General features: G+C 42.7%; 1 protein-coding gene across 1 annotated transcript in view; it reads left to right on the top strand.

Annotated features, from left to right (window-relative positions):
* LOC119594385 overlaps positions 1–491 on the top strand; it is a 78,124-nt gene extending 77,633 nt beyond the window's left edge. The window contains exon 3 of the mRNA XM_037943446.1: positions 231–491. The gene's annotated coding sequence lies outside the window, so the exon portion shown is untranslated. The remainder of the gene's footprint in view (positions 1–230) is intronic.
* Positions 492–497: the final 6 nt, after the last annotated feature.

Consider the following 497-nt stretch of genomic DNA (forward strand, 5'->3'; position numbering starts at 1 on the left):
GAGCCAGATTAACAGCCTTGATATATCCTTCAAACATCTTCAAGTTTGTATAAGTGCGCATACAGACGATACTGAAGAAAGTGCTCCTACAATCAATTTATATTTGCTCTGTTGTGGGAATCCGTCTAATCCTGCCCTGAGACACAGACAAACATACACATGCATGCAAATAGGGGCGTATGTGTGTACAAACGTATGTCTTTCCACTAAAGTTCTCCTTGTTCCCTCAGGTCTCGTGAGCGGCAACACCACTCCACGCCCACGCCCTCTGCCGCCACAGCCAGCGCTCAATGACCTTCTCAATCGTGAAAATGTTATTGTGGTCTTTGACTAACTAATCTTAATCCTAATCCTATTTTTTTTTTTCGGTCTTCTGTGACGTCATCCTATCCTCATGCCCTCTGACGTCATCATATCTTCTACGTCATTATAGTGTCTCTCTCTGACGTTATAAATTCCTTTGTGGCATTATTGGCCTCCTTATAGTTTCTAATAGT

This window comes from Penaeus monodon, chromosome 33, assembly GCF_015228065.2.
Source record: "Penaeus monodon isolate SGIC_2016 chromosome 33, NSTDA_Pmon_1, whole genome shotgun sequence".
Classification (NCBI taxonomy): domain Eukaryota; kingdom Metazoa; phylum Arthropoda; class Malacostraca; order Decapoda; family Penaeidae; genus Penaeus; species Penaeus monodon.